General features: G+C 42.7%; 1 non-coding gene across 1 annotated transcript; it reads left to right on the forward strand.

Annotated features, from left to right (window-relative positions):
• The first annotated feature begins 12,856 nt into the window (after positions 1 to 12,856).
• Positions 12,857 to 12,925, forward strand: LOC115067119. The gene has a single exon (XR_003846553.1). It is a non-coding gene; the product is annotated as a small nucleolar RNA SNORD30 (small nucleolar RNA).
• Positions 12,926 to 13,824: the final 899 nt, after the last annotated feature.

Genomic DNA, 13,824 nt, shown 5'->3' on the forward strand with positions numbered 1-13,824 from the left:
GCCATGTCTCAGGACGTCTACCTACCTGTGCGGCACTTGCCGCTGCCAAGCAGCAGGTCAGGCTAACAACCAGCAGCTCCAGTCGCCCCATGGTGTGTCCTCTGGCCCTGGGCAGTGCTTCTGTGTCTCGGGTATTTATGAAGCTGGAGCCAAGTTCGTGTGCAAGCACATGGGCTCACGTGTTCAAGCCATACACATGCGCATACGCATGCACAGGTGTGGGATGGTCTATTTTTCCCAGGCTGGTCCCAGGCACCCTCCCTCGTGCCCATACTGCAGCTGTGTGGGTTACTGCCTACCTGGGAGCAAAGGCAGGTGGCGTGGTGTCTGTGGGGGGAGGTTTCGCAGGGTCAAGCCTGGCTAGGTGCTGGGAGCCCTATATTTTGGCTCACTGGGGCTTCGCAAAACCTGGCTGGGTGTCCTGCATCATGACCCATTTACCAGGGCTTAGTGGCACCTTCAGACAAAGGGACATGTCTAGCGTGTCCCCGCTACCTCATGCCCCCTACTTGGGCAGGGCCCTTCTCTGAGGAATTCACTCAGGTTATGCCCCAAGCAGGGACCTTAGGAAAAACCCAGAAAGAGACAAAGCCAGGGAGGGGTAGAGGCATAGAGGGAGGGAGGGGGGGGAGAGAACCCCGAAGTGAAGGTCAATGCAAGGTCATCAAGAAAGGCCACTGTTCTTTCTAAAAAGTTTTATTTTATGTGTACGTGCATATTGCCTGTATGTAGGTCGGTACACCCGTGTTGTGCAATGCCCGCGGAGGTCAGAAGAGGCTGTCGGATCCCCTGGAACTAGAGTTACAGACAGTTGTTAGCTGCCATGTGGGTGCTGGGATTCGAACCCCGGTCTTTTGCAAGAACAACCAGTGTTCTTAACCACTGAGTCATCTCTCCAGCTCCCATCGTACCTATCTTAAAAGAGAACCTTGATATTGTTTTCCTTAGATAGTTGACCATTAGGCACAAAAATAAATAACTTATATATGGTGATAAATCTTTGGTAAAATTTTTCATTGTCTTTGGAAACTCTGGCGATATTTTAAAATGTAGATATTCTCAAAAGAAAGTGAAGAGACAAAAGAAAGAAACTGCCTTACCTACATGATAAGATGATCAAGCTCACATCATAAGATACTTGCAGATAAAACATATTAAAGATATCTAGAAATTTTTTTTTCATTGTGACATGGTATAGATATACTGATAAGCTGGCCTCAAATTCTTGGCAGTCTCACTTTAGCCTCCTGGGAGCTGGGATTGGAGGTATCCATAGCCAAGCTTGGCTCTGTGATTCAACTTTTTACCTCTCAGGATCAGCCAGTTTCAGGACATACTTAGAATAGGGATAATTAATGTGTAAATTACCAATATCTATAAAAATTTCAAAAATATCCTGATGCTGATTTGACTTCAAAGAATTTATCCTGCAGTAATACAGGTATCCTTGTACATTTGACTGTGAAATGGTAACATATACAAAAGAGAATTTCATGTAATAGAAGATTGGTCCTGGTGAACAGGGTGTAGTGGTGCATGCCTATAATCCCAGAACTGGCAAGGCTGAGGCAGAAGGATTTTCTCCAGTTCAAGACTCTTCTGGGCTACATATTGAGACCCTGTCTTAAACATACACATATGTGTGGAAATACTGTAAAATTTCAAAGTAGAGACTTGATTAAATATAGTATCTTAGTTTCTTTTTCTGCTACTACTGTGATAAAACACCCTTGACAGAAGAAGGTTAAGGGAGAAAAGGTTTATTTTGGCTCACAGTTCCCACTCATCATGGTGGGGAAGTCACAGAAGGGCAGGTCACACTGTATCTGTAGTCAAGAAGCAGAGAGAGAAGCACACGCTACTGAGCCAGTGCTCAACCCTTTTTCTCCTCAGTGCTCAACCCTTTTTCTCCTCGTATACAGCCCAATATCCCCTACCTAGGGAATGGTCCCACCCACAATTAAGATGCACATCAATCAATGCCATCATGATAATCTCTTGAAGGCGTGCCCAGAGGAGATTCCAGATCCTGTCAAGCTGACAATTTAGCACCATAATCAAATCAATGCCATCATGATAATCTCTCACAGGCGTGCCCAGAGGAGATTCCAGATCCTGTCAAGCTGACAATTTAGCACCAACTATCACATACAGAAAGATGGATACTTCCCTGCCATCGAATCCAATCTATCAATAACAATGATATGAATAATAATGAGGAAGATTTCTGTATTCTGATATAAAGTCAGGTCTCAGCTTTATTAAAGGGAAAAAGCAAAGAATAGAATAGTTTATGTGAAGCGCTGCCATTTTATTTATTTCACCAGTAAGAAGAAAATAGCATAGGAATAGATTTGCATGATAGATGTAGGGGAGGGTAGACAAGACTAAGAGCATTGGCTGTCATGTAGGCCTGAAGGTGTGTGAGGACTGAGAACTGAGTGGGTGGAGTATACTGAAAGAGGAAGGTCTCACTTTTACCTTTGTTGAATTTTGAACTATGGAAATATTTCTATTTCTTAAAAAATATACATGCTCAGTTGGTGGAGTGTTTACCTGACATTTATGAAGCCCTGGGTTTGATTGATAGATTGTGCAAGGCTGTAATTCCTGCATTTTGGAGGTGAAGGCAGAGGTGTTCAAGGTTATCCTCAGCTACATACTGAGTCAAAGCCAGCATGGGAAACATGAGAACTTCTGTCAAAAAATATTAATAAACATATAAACCAAGTGTGATGCACCCCTGTAATGCCAGTACTTGGAAGGCTCAGACAGGAGAATCTTCAGTAGTTTGAAGCTAGCCTTGGTTACATAGCCAGCCTGGGCTAAGATTTAAAAAAAGCCAGGTGTGGAGGCAGGGGCCTTTAATCTTAGCACTTGGGAGGCAGAGGTAGGAGGATTTCTGTGGTTGAAGCCAGGCAGCCTAGACTGTACAGTGAATGCCAGACCAGCCAGGGCTGCATATTGAGACCTGTCTCAAAAAAAACCAAAACCAAAACCAATGAAAACAAAGTGATCTCTACTCATCCTTAAACACACAAGATAAAGAATACTTTTCAAAAATTTCATAAAATGTCGTCAAGATGAGTGTATTAATGGTTCTACCTAACATAAAGTATTTCTTAAAGCCTTTGTTTTAAATGATAATTTGTGTTAAATTATGCTTCACTTGATTTTCCTTTAGGAACTGACAGTCCAAAACAATGGACTGCAAAGGTCCTGCCCAGGAATCTGCTATTGGAGGCATGCAGCAGCTGCACCGCCTGCGGGCACTCTGAGACAGGCACTCAGAGGCCAAAGTTCCATAAAGCTATGCCCCACCCCTCAGAGCTGCACCCAGACTTTGGAGGAGTAGGACGAGTCCAACGGTGGAACTGTCCGAGCAGGAGAGAGAAGGAGACTGTGGGACAGGTTTTCTCCACAGCCTAACAGATACAGCTGAGTTAAAAAAAAAAAAAAAAAACAACCTACTTTCACTGTTGCTTCTGTCAAGTGTCTATTTAAATCTGCTGTTTTGAACAAGCCGAAGAGTCATAGTTTATCCAACAGATGAAGCCTGACGACAGGATGTCATTCTAGCTGGACGCTACATTTGTTGACATTTCAGACAAAACTCTGGACCTTTTATGTAAATAGAATTGTCACCATATTTTAACTTAGCTGATAAAGTTATGACTGGGGTGGAAGCGATGTCCGTGAAGTTCAAGCTGCAGGCTGTGTGCCCGGACATTTGTCTTCTAAACTTTCCTGATGATCTTATTTGGGAGAAGACAGGCTTTATGAGAACTGAGAGTGAGGGCTATACACAGCACATAGGGGCAGAATCAGGGCTTGGGACAATTCAAAAACAACCACGTGAAAAAAAAAACAGTTGGGGGTAGAGAAAGCTCTCTTATCCACCAAGTCATCGAATTTGGTTGCTGTTTATTAATTTTTTTGAGACAGAGTCTAACGTAGCACAGGCTAACTTCAAACCCAATATGTTGCTGAGACTGGTTTGAATTTCTGATCTCCTGCCTCTACCTCCCTGGAATTAGAGGCTTGTGTCACCACCACGTTTCTACATCCACAGCATCAGTCCCTGAGCTTTGTGCTCATTAGGCAAACGCTCTACCGACTGAACCCCAGCCCCGTTTGAATTTTGAGACAGGCTCACCGTGTAGCCCAGGCTGGCCACAAACTCACAGTCTTCCTGAGTTAGTCTTCTAAGAATTAGGATTACATGTACTACCCACTTCAAGGGAAGGAAGGAAAGGGGGAGGGGGAGGAGGGACAGAGAAAACTGTACATATCTGTAGACTTTGCTTAGATGTGTATAAGTAATATTTCCATTTCCATTGACATCATGTGCTTTGTTTTATATGTACTTTAGATTTTTATGAAGGCTGTTGAGGCAAACCACCTTTCTGTGTCTTTTCTCTGTTGAAAATTCTGCTTTCAGAATCTTTACTTACCAAAATACAGAGCTGCAGGGTTGGGCCAACCCCACACCATGATTCAGTATGGTGGTAGAGGGACAGGGAAGTGACGTCAGTGTAGAGAAGACCTAAGTTCAGTGGCTCAGCTCAGGCCTCAGCAGACTGGGTGTGGACTCTCCCATTTGTTGTTTTCCTTACCCATCCCACTTCTTCCTGTCCAAAGAAAATGAATGAGTAATTTACTGGACCTGGGGCTGTAGTTTGGTGGTAGAGCTTGCTCTTGCCTAGTGTGCAACCCTGGGTTCTACCCCCAACAGCACAACACAGTTTAAAAAAAACAAAAGGCATTCTGATTCTACTTCTGGGAATGCATCTGGAGTTCCCAACCATAAGCTACCAAAGTTCTTAGAAATAATTAAGGGACCTTAGTTCATTCCTAGAAACTTTGACAATGAATGGATAGCTTTCTGTTTAGAAGCAAACCTTATACTAGAATTAGGACATGTTTTACACATAGATTACTGAATCATTGAAGTGAAAGGGACATTTTAAAAAACTTGTTTGATCTTTTGATACAGGGTCTCATGTAGCTCAGGCTGGCTATATACACTGGCAGACAAGGCTGACCTTGAACTCACAGAGATCTGCCTGCCTCTGCCTCCCAAATGCTGGGATTAAAGGCATGCGCCACCCCTCCTGGCTATTGTTGTTTTGAGACAAGTTCTCACTCTGTAGTCCAGGCTGGCCTGGAGATCTCTGTGTGGCCCAGGCTGGTCTTGAACTCACAGGCCATTTTCTTGCCTCAGCCCCTGGAATGCTGGGATTCCAGGTGTGTACCACCATGCCTGGCTTTTGTCACGTTGTTTTCATTTCTATATGTCATTTTACTTTGATCTTATTTGGCCTCCTCCTTCAATACCTCACTCCCCTGTTCCTTTTTACTGGTCTTAAAATCTAGTTCAAAACATTTTACAGCTGAAGAAAATAAATCATAATCTAAATAATGATGTCATTGTAGCGATTCAGTTATCTTAAATCTTGTACGTAAGTACTCAATGACTCACACTTTTTTTGTGGTGTTTTGTTTTGTCTTGTTATGATGTTTGTTTTGGAGACAGAGTCTCCTATAGCCCAGGCTGGCCTCAAACTCACTCTGAACCTGAAGATGAACTTGAACTCCTGATCCTCTTGCCTCAGACTCTCAAATGCTGGGATTATAGCTTTGTGCCACCACATCTAGCCAGGCTTGCACTGTCTACTTATGTCTGAATTCCCATTCCCTTTATGGTGTCTCATCCTCAGTGCTTTCATTGATTTGCAGGTCAGGCTTAACACTCACCTCTATTTATGGCTTTGTTGACCTCCCATCCTTCCTGTCTAAGCTGACAGTGCAGATGTACTTGGGCTGGATGTGTGCTATAAAAACTAGCTAGGGAAGAGAGGCAAGCAGTCAAATATGTCTCTCTGCTAGACACATTCATCTTTCTCACCACTATTGTCAGGTTACATGTGGTATTTAAATTACAGTCAGATAAAAGCTACGCACCAGCCGGGCGTGGAGGTGCATGCCTTTAATCCCAGCACTTGGGAGGCAGAGGCAGGTGGGTCTTTGTGAGTTCAAGGCCAGCCTGGTCTACATAGTGAGTTCCAGGACAGCTGGGGCTACAAGGAGACCCTGTCTCAAAAAGACAAAAAAAAAAGCTATGCACCAAAAATTATTGGTTCAATAAAGCATATTGAAAAGTGGCTGGAGTTGTGGTGGGCAGAGAAGTCAAAGGCTATGGGACATCACGAAGTGTACAGAAGGTTGAATTTTAGCTACTCAATACAGTGATCCTGAAACTCTAGTTTAGACCTAGTATTAGGGTTTGAGGATAGAACAGTTGGCCAGAGGACATGATCTGGTATAAGGTAAGATTTCTTTTGAAAGCTGAGCTCAGCACCAGTGCACAAGGAAATGATCAAAGGAGAATTTTGTCTCCTGGTAGATATTTCATTTACTTATTTAAAGAAAAAATTATTTTTAAGTGTGTGTGTGTGTGTGTGTGTGTGTGTGTATACATGAGTGCCCTAAAGGCTAAAGGTCTGGGATCTTCTTAGAGCCAGAATTGCAGGTGGTTGTGAGTCATCTGACATGGGTGCTGAGAAATGAACTCAGGTCTTCTTCAAGGGCAGTACATACTCTTAACTGCTGAGCCATCCCTCCTGCCCCCTATTTTTTATTTTTGGAAGTCCAGTTCTCACCACACAGTCAACCATGGCTGGCCTTGAACTCGCAATCTGGGTAAATCTTTTGCAATCACATTTATTCTCTTGGTGAATCCGAACATAAGATGCATACAAATCCTCACAGAAGAATAGGCACTGAAACACAAAGAATGTCCCCAGCAGATATTGTGTCAGAATTGTAAACATGGTGCAGTTCTCTAGGAGGAGATTCAGGGAAGCATTAAGTCACAAGACCAGCATTCTCTGCATGGGGCACCCTGCTGCTCCAGGACTCCAGGAGGCCAAGGGTTTGAGATTTCCTTTGCTGTCTTCTTGTTTATTCCTCCAGTAAACACTCCTGGCCTCTGTCAAGTTGAGAATATATCTTTCCTTAACAACTTGGAAAGACTGAGCACACTATTAAAAGCCTAACTGCTTAAAGTGCTGAACACAGATATGTTCAGACTTTCCCCTGAGCAATGCAGGCTGAGGTACTTTTTAACTTCACATGACAAGGGCTAATGACAGTATTCTTTCTTGACTCATCTTTTGAACACTACCAAAGCTGAAACCCCAGATTACAACCTTATTTTACCACAGATTCAAGCACAGTGAATAAAATTGCGGAGGCAAGGGAAGAAAAAGCCACAGACACAGTTCTGGCTTACGATGTCCTAGATTTCCCTTACGTATATTAACTGTTGCGTGATGAAGGTCAGCAGAACTGAAAAGATGAACCACAAAATGTTTGTCTTTTGACTCTCAGTATGGCAAGTTTAGGGCAGAGGGGGGAAGTGGAAGGGCGGACCCACTGTTAACTGGAGATTTGTCTCACTTGACCCTGAGATTCTGAGTGCTAGTCACACCTTGTTTTCCTTATCACATGACTAATTCATTTTATTGATTCTTCTTGTAGAGTTAAATTCTTTTTTTTTTTTTTGTCTTTTTGAGACAGGGTCTCTCTGTAGCCCCAGCTGGCCTGAAACTCACTATGTAGACCAGGCTGGCCTGGAACTCACAGAGACCCACCTGCCTCTGCCTCCCAAGTGCTAGGATTAAAGGCGTGTGCCACCATGCCCAGCAGAGTTAAAATCTTTTTAGTTACTTTTTAAAAAAAATTTATGTGTATTTGTGTGTCTATGTGAGTGTAGGCAACATGTGTGTGGGTGCTCACAGAAGCCAGAAGAGGGCTCAGATCTCCTGGAGCTGGAATTACAGGCAGGTGTGAGCCACGTGGTATTGATTCTAAGAACCGAATTTTCGTCCTTTGGAAGAGCAGTAAGCGCTCCTCATCAGCGAGCCACATCACCAGCCCCTTTCTAGTTAAAATGTTATTCCTTTGTTCTCTCTGGAAATGATCTGAGGAAGAGAATCCTATTTTTGTTGCCTTTGTTAGTTATACCCCCTAATATCTATCTGCCTCTATATTTTTGAGGTTCAGTACAAAATTAAAGTATGGCAAATGGATTAGTTACTTTTCTCATTGCTGTGACAAAATACCTGACAAAAGCAACTTAAGGGAAGAAATATTTACTTTGGCTCACTTTGGGAGAGGATACGGACCATCATGGTGGGGAAAGTGGCAGCTCGAGCTTGACACAGCTGGTCACCTTGCATCTGCAGTCACTTTCTTCTTTTTATTCAGTCTGGAACCCCAGCCCGTGGGACAGTGTCACCCACAGTAAGTTGAGTCTTCTCTCTTCACCTGAGCCAGTTAGAACTCCCTCACAGACATGCCTAGAAGATTGTTTCCTAGGAATTCCAGGGTCTGTTGACCACCACAGAGATCCTTGTTCAAAGACAACAGATACACATTAAAATAGGCAGATCTCTGTGAGATGGAGGCCAGCTTGGTCTACGTAGTGAGTTCCAGGCCAGCTCAAGCTACAAAAAAAAAAAAAAAAAAAAAAAAAAAGCACCCAGTAATTATCTATTGACTATTGGCTTACTAATATATATCTTTTGTTCTAAAGACTAGAGAGTAAATATTCATAGATCATAGCAAGTCTACACTATCAGCTGTCTTTTCAATAACCAGTCTCAAATGTTTCTACATTTACTTCTGTGTGCCTTCCCATTCCCTAACTCCTCAGTGTGGTCCAGAATGCCAAAGTCTAGTTAGTCTTAAGAAAACAGATTAATTTGCATGTCATCTTCCATCTTTTTTTTTTTTTTTTTTTTTTTTTTTTTTTTTTTTTGTCTTTTTTTTTTTTTTTTTTTTTGGTTTTTTGAGAAAAGGTCTCCCTGTACCCCCAGCTGGCTTTGGAAATAGCTATGTGGACCGGCCCCCCTGCCCCCTTCTGAATGCTGGGATTAAAGGCATACACCACTAACCCTGGCTCTTGTCTTTTGTCTTTTTGAGATAGAGTCTCCCTGCAGCCCCTGTTGGTTTGGAACTCCTTATGTAGATCAGGCTGACCTTCATCTCACAGAGATTCTCCCATCTGCTAGGATTAAAAATGTACAGCACCAAGCCTGGCTCTCATTCCGTTGTTTTTTTTTTTTTTTTTTTTCAGATAGGGTCTCTCTGTAGGCCCTGCTGTCCTGGGACCTGGAACTCACTATGTAGACCAGGCTGTCCTTGACCTCACAGAGATCCGCCTGCCTCTGCTTCTTCAGTGCTGAGATCAAAGGCATGTGCTACCATGCCTGGCATTAGCACTTCCTTTTTCAACACTACCTGCAATTATTTTGGCTACATCAGTAGAAATAGCCAAATGAATATACAAAATATATAGGCTGCTGTCATCTAAAAATGATGGTTATGTACACACGGCCTCAGTAATACTAAAATATCAGAGTAGGAGCAGCTGAAGATTCTTGGACAAGCTAGTTCACTTTGTATCTGGGAAGTCTCGTATCACTGATGCAGACCAGACCACGTCAGAGATATGAATAGCTTGGGCTGAACTTTACTCGGTACTTCACAAATCAATGACAGGTAAGCCTTTCCCCTCAATCCCCTACGAAGTATTTTTTCTCCGTTGAAGGAACACACAGGACCCTTTCCATCAATTGCTTAACTCTGAAGCTGTTGGAGGAAGGTTTTTTGAAACCAATACAAGTATCTGCAGCAATGTGCTGAGTCCCCACATGCATAATCGTGAGTTTTTAAAAATAAATTTCATTTTTGGTCCCTTTCAGTCAAAACGTAACTCATCCAATCATAAATCATGATTGTTTGCCCGAGGTCACTCCTATAGGACTTCATTTTGCCAGAGTCAAGTTTCTTACTGCAGTGACACTTTGGATCCATTCCACACAGTGCTACATTTTTTTTCACCCTTAAGTGCGCTGAAATTTTTCCCCCATGATACACAGCAAAGCTTTTTTTTTTTTTTTAAATTTTCTTTATTTTTATTTTATGTGTATGTGTGTATTGCCTGCATGTAGGTAAGTGCATCCGTGTCGTGCAATGTCCAAGGAGGTCAGAAGAGGCTGTCGGATCCTCTGGGGCTAGAGTTATGGACAGTTTTTATCTGCCATGTGGGTACTAGGATTTGAACCTGGGTCTTCTGCAAGAACAACCAGTATTTTTGGGGGGGGGGCTTTTTGAGATAGGGTCTCCCTGTAACCGTAGCTGGCCTGGATTCAATATGGAGACCAGGCTGGCCTCGAACTCACAGAGATCCGCCTGTCTCTGTTTCCCAAGTGCTGGGACTAAAGGCATGCACCACCATGCCCGGCACAATAAGGAGGGGGCTGGAGAGATGGCTCAGCAGTTAAGAGTACTGGTTGCTCTTGCAGAGGACTTACGTTTGATTCTGAGCACCCACATGGCAGCTAACAACTGTCTAACTCCAGTTCCAGAAATCCAATGCCCTCTTCTGACCTCCAAGGGTATTTCATGACATGGATGTGCTTACTATACATGCAGGCAATACACTGATACACATTAAATGTAATAAATAAATTTTAAAAATCCAATAAGGAGACTGAAGGATTTTTTTTGAGACAGGGATTTACTAAGGCCCTGGCTGGCCTGGAATTCACTATGTAGACCAGATTGGTCTCAAATTTGTGGCGGTCCTATTATCTCTGCCTCTCAAAGTTCAGCCTCTATGCTGAAACTATAGGCATAAGCCACTATGGTTGGCTTCTTAAAATTAATTTACATGTGAGTGTGTATGTGTTTGTGTGCACGCATCTGTGCATGTATGGAGGTCAGAGGATAACTTCTGGGGGTAAGTTCTTTCCTTTCACCATATGGGATCCGAGTTGCACTCAGGTCCTGTGGCTTACGCTTGTGTGATGCTGGCTGTGTCATCTGTCTGTCCCCTCTCCCCAATTTTTTTGAAAGAGGTTCTCATGAACTCACTATGTAGTTGATGATGACCTTGAGTTCTGATGCTCTTGCCTCCTCCACCTTCAAAGTGCTGGGATTACAGACATGCACCATCACCAAGCAGGGGTTTGAAATGAACCATCAGACCACCTTCATTTTATTAGCAAAAGCACTGTGTGTACCTAAATACTTATCTTTCAAAGGCGATGGTTGTTGTGACAGTGAGAATGCTGAGCACTTTGAAGGCAGAGCCAGGTGGATCTCTGTGAGTAAGGCCAGCCTGGTCTACATAGTGAGTTCCAGGCCAGCTGGGGCTACTGGGAGACCCTGTTTTCAAAAAGATTAAAAAAAAAAAAGTGATTTGTGATTCTATCTGAATATGTATCAGTAGCGGGTCCTAATTTTCTCATTTTATTATTATTATTTTTTTTTGAGATAGGGTCTCACTATGTAGCTCTGGCTGGTCTGCAACTCACTATGTAGACCAGGCTGACCTTGAACTCACAGAATTCTGCTTGCTTCTGCCTCCCAAATGCTGGGACTAAAGGTGTGTACCACCATACTCAGCCGTTCATTCTACTTTTTAGAGACAGGGACTCTCTGTGTAGATCAAGCAGGCCTTAGCTTTGAAGTTGAACTTCTCCTGCCTTTACTTCCTGAGTGTGGGCTCACCATGCCTAGCTCAGTGGTGGGCCCTAATTTAAGGGCAGGAGACTTGAAACTGCATGCCTTCCAGGAAGGAAAGCAGAGCCCAGCTAACTATAGAATACAGGTAAACTTTTCCTAAAGAGGCCTGGCCAGCTGTGAGTCATCTGAGTTTGTCTGTGCCTCCCAAGCTTGGTTCAGGCATCCTGTCACTTTGGCAACCTGCTGTGCAATTCTTTAGGGATAGTGCCTCAATGCCATGACGTCATGTATTGGGCTCTGCTCCACTGTTCCTTTCTGTAGCCTGCCTGTCTTCGCCAGAGGCTACTGTTCTAGGAGTTGGAGGTACTTAGTACCTACCTTTCAGTTTGAGGACTGCTGGCTCAAGCCCTATCCCACTCTCCTTCCTAATGTTTTAGTTACTTTCTCTTATTTTCATTTCTAGTAAAGTCAACTAAATTTATGGTTAAAAATATACTAACATTGAGCCCTGTAAAAACAATTAGTGATTAACAATTCTCATCAAAATTAGGAAAGGTTGGATTAGGGATGTAGTTCATTTGGTAGCTAGCTTAGCAAGTATAAATGGAACTCACTATGTAGACCAGGCTGACCTTGAACTCACAGAGATCTGCCTGCCTCTGCCTTGAGAGTGCTGGGATTAAAGGTGTGTGCCATCATACCTGGCTGACCACTGACTTTTAAACTGTCCAACATGGAGCATTTTATTCTTCATGGCATGCTAACCCAACATTTTTTTTTGGTCTGTGTTTTGAAGTAGGTCTTAAAATACGGAAACTGCATTTGGATTGAAAAGTAATTATTAATTTAGTGCTAATCTATTAGATAATTTAATGACAAAATTAGCTAAGCACTTCCCTATAGAGACTACAACCTCCTAACCAGAATAGCACAACCAAGAAAGAGAACGAAGTTGGACAGCTCAAGTTCCTGAAGAAGTTTTTCTTTTTCTTTTCCAGTGCTGAGGACCAAACTTGGGGTCTTACACAGTCTAGGCAATTGCTATTTCACTGAGTTAACTTGTAGCACCTTTTTTTCTTTTCTTATAAAAACTAAAATTTGGGGGCTGGAGAGATGGCTCAGCAGTTAAGAGCACTGGGTGCTCTTACAGAGGACCCAGGTTTGGTTCCTGTCACCCACATGGTGGCTAACAACCATCCGTAACTCCAGTTCCAGGGGATCTGATGCCCTCTTTTGACCTCTGTGGGCATTGCACAACACTGGTACACTTATACACATGCAGCCAATATACTCATACATATAAAAAACAAAAAACAATGCATGTGATGACTTTCATAGAATCTCATTCAACTGATGATTGCTGTTGGGACACGAAAATCTGACTTCTAGGAATGATGGGATTAAAGGGGAACAGTGTAATGCAGGATGTAAGCATCGGTGACTGTCTTTGTTTCAGATCTGGTGTCTTCCCTAAAATCAAGGAATGACACAAGGGACGATAAGCCCTGATTCCTGATCCTATGCTATATCATGACTCAACTCAGACTGAGATGAAGTCTGAGGAAACAGTGTCCTATCTCATCGGAGTCCCAAGTCTTCAGAGACCAAGATATTTCTGATCTTCCTAAATTTAGCTGTTCAAGATTGTAATCTTCATTTTCCTAATGAAGTTCATTTTCCTAAAGCAGTTCTTTAAATTAAAACAAAACAAAAATAAAAAACTAAATTTGGGGCTGGGCACATATAGCTTACTTGCCTAGCATCCTCAAGGCTCTGAGTTCGATACCCAGTGCTATAAAGAAAAAAAAATTTGGGATAAAGCTATTAGGACTGCTTTAACATTCTATTTGGATAGAAATAAAATATGACCTCGTGAAGCAGCAGGTTTTCATTCACACCCAGCTTTATCTCAAAGAACTGAATGAACAGCAGGATGTGGTGGTGCATCCATTTAATCCCCTTTTAATCCCAGCACTGAGGCAGAGACAGGTGGATCTCTGTGGGTTCAAGGCCGACCTGGTCTACATAGTGAGTTGTAGGCCAAATGGGGCTACTGGAAAACCCTGTCTCAAAAAAACCAGAAGGAAAAAAAAAGAAATGAAAAACAAAAAACAAATTAAAGAATTGAATAATTCACTCTCATGCAAAGAATTACTACACAGAACATAAGACATTGTTGATCTAGTTCAACCATGTGTGTGTTTGTGTTTTGTCTTTTAAATTTTTTCCCTTCTTCCCTCCATTCCTTCTTTCTTTTTTCCTTTCTCTCTCTCTCTCTCTCTCTCT

This window comes from Nannospalax galili, unplaced genomic scaffold, assembly GCF_000622305.1.
Source record: "Nannospalax galili isolate Female #2095 unplaced genomic scaffold, S.galili_v1.0 scaffold2045, whole genome shotgun sequence".
In the NCBI taxonomy this organism is placed as follows: Eukaryota; Metazoa; Chordata; class Mammalia; order Rodentia; family Spalacidae; genus Nannospalax; species Nannospalax galili.